We start from the raw sequence: 2,483 nt of genomic DNA, 5'->3' as shown, positions 1-2,483 counted from the left end.
TCATGACAGGTTCTTATCCTCTCTCTCCATTCATTGCTTTACATAAAATGATAATTAGTTGCTTGAGGTTTCTGTTTTCTTTGAATCGCCCATATGGGCCCCACCTATCGGACATGGGAGCGGGATGTCTGAACACCTTCTCCCCTTGAGTTTTTACCTGAAGTGGCCTAGTCGGTGCGTTAAGCAAAAACAACGATTTTTTATGCAATTTTCTGACACCCATTATCTCTATTTTATTTGATTGATGGGTGACAACTCCAAATCAGCCTAAATAAGCGGTTTCTGAATGCTCACACCCCTACCTCAATTCCCTTTCATGTAGGTGGGATACAACATTTTACTGTTATTTTTCACAAGCAAGACATGGTTAAATTTGAATAAAAGTAAATCAGAATTTACATTGTCCCATTTGGCTCATGGGGATAGGAGTCTAGAATCGGAATCGGAATGAGTTATTTCGATTCCAACAGTTTGTTTGGGTAGAATCAGAATCTCATTCTCATTCTATTTAGGGAATGATCATTCCTTGCCCCTCCCTTGGAAATGAAACCTTATGCCTACTGATTCTAATTCTCATTCACATTCCTGTCTGAACCAAACAGACTACGGGAATGGATCATTCCAATTCCGATTTTAGAAGATTTTGATTCCTATTCCGATTCCGACTATAAACCAAACAGATCCTAAATGTAGCCAATCCCATGCATTTACACCAATTGCATTGCAATTATGTCTCAGTTTGGAAAGAGTACAAATACAAATATGTAGACAGTGCAAAGCCTAATATTTTTTACTATTTTGTACCTATTTGCACTGTATATATTTGTATTTGTATTCTTTCCAAACTGAACCTAAATGTTGTCAAAAAGTAGAAAATTTGTATCAAATAAGAAAGTAAGTCGTATATTTGTAAAACAAATGCAAAACTGAACTAAGTGCAACATTTCTATCTAATTAAAATTGATCTGAGTGCAAATTTTACCAGAAAAAAGAGAAAAAAAAGTGAACTGAGTGTAAAATTCTATCCAGTTAAAACTAGCTTGCACTATAAGCAAACAGAGAACAAAGTAAATTGTAACTTGAAACAAAGTAAAACCCGAGCGAAAATGAACCGGACTTGCACTCTTCCTTTCTTCTAGTTGCACTCTCGTATGTAATATCCAGAAGAATTTTGCATCTCATTTTAAGATTTTCCTAGATTGATTTGCAACGAAATTCTTGATTTCCGTAATTAAGAGAGAAGATTCGGGCAATTCGGGGAACACATAAACCGCATGGATTGCGTTCGGGTACTCGACCAACTGAACTTCTTTGCCGGACCTCTTTAACCACTCGTAGTATCTTCTCTGCCAGTCCTGTAACGGATCGAATCCCCCGATAAACACCAACGTCGCGGGATATTTCAGACCCGATATGTCGGGCGCATTCGGCCCCGATACGTTCACCACCTCGTGGTCCCGGTTCGATCCATGTGGCAAGAACGCCTTCCACATCCAGTCCGTGACATCCATTGACACTATAGGCGCTCCCTTCAGCCGAATTTCCGATTCGGTCCGCTCTTCTCCACCGAAGAACGGCTGGATCGAGATCAGTCCGATCACCCTCAACTTCCGAAACTCCGCCTTTCCCGCCATGCATACCGTTTGGTGAGCTAAGTTGGCTCCGGCGCTGTCGCCGGCGACGAAGCACCGCGAGATATCGGCGTTAACCGGAAACCCCTCGCAATGTCTTGCGTCGAGGAACACCAAAGTGTCGAATCCGTCGTCGTACTGCGCCGGGAACCGATGTTCCGGTGAGAGACGGTAGTTGACGGAGACGACGACGGCGGAGACGGTACGCGCTATCCGGCGGCAAACAAAGTCGTAGCCCTTGGAGTCGGCGCTTTGTAGGGCGAACCCACCGCCGTGGAAGAAGACGATGACCGGGAGGCTGGCGTCACCGGCTGGTTCGGTGGGGATGAAGACGCGAACCCAGAGGTTCCGGGTAGGGTCTATGGTTATATCGGCTGTTTTAACGCCTCTCACTGGTTTTGCACTGGGAGGAACCTTGGGTTCAAGGAAGTTGAGAAGACGGCGGTTGACGGTGCCTTCAGGACGACAAGCGACATTTGTAATAGCCGAAATCAGAGGAAGGTAGAGCTTCGTCTTCCATGGAAGCACCAGAGACTTGAGCGTTCGTGGATTCTCACTCATCTCTCAAAAGTCAAAACCTTTCTCAGAATGGCTATGAAATGAAAGTGTCCCGGAGATGGTTTGGTTTTATTGACAACCAACCATCAGTGACTGCGGGACCCAGGAGAAGATGAAGGTCCTACCATTTCCCCAAAGCATAGTCCCCACGACCACCTTCTACTCTGAAGTATCAGGTTTCGAAATAATGACAAGTGGCCGAGAGGTACTGGATTGCTTTTCAATGTCGGAGGACTAGAGAGTGATACAATCTGAACCGTGCAAACATGCATCATTAATGCTGGGCATGGGGGA

General features: G+C 44.6%; 1 pseudogene across 1 annotated transcript; it reads right to left on the bottom strand.

Annotated features, from left to right (window-relative positions):
* Positions 1-906: 906 nt before the first annotated feature.
* On the bottom strand, positions 907-2,236 carry LOC104603174 (putative carboxylesterase 18 pseudogene; annotated as a pseudogene). The gene has a single exon (XR_016079609.1). The product of XR_016079609.1 is annotated as a putative carboxylesterase 18 pseudogene (transcript).
* Between the last annotated feature and the right edge of the window lie 247 nt (positions 2,237-2,483).

This window comes from Nelumbo nucifera, chromosome 8 (genome assembly GCF_055504915.1).
Source record: "Nelumbo nucifera cultivar China Antique chromosome 8, China Antique-T2T, whole genome shotgun sequence".
In the NCBI taxonomy this organism is placed as follows: domain Eukaryota; kingdom Viridiplantae; phylum Streptophyta; class Magnoliopsida; order Proteales; family Nelumbonaceae; genus Nelumbo; species Nelumbo nucifera.
Note: the sequence above shows the minus strand (reverse complement) of the source record. Positions and strands in the feature narration are given on the sequence as shown.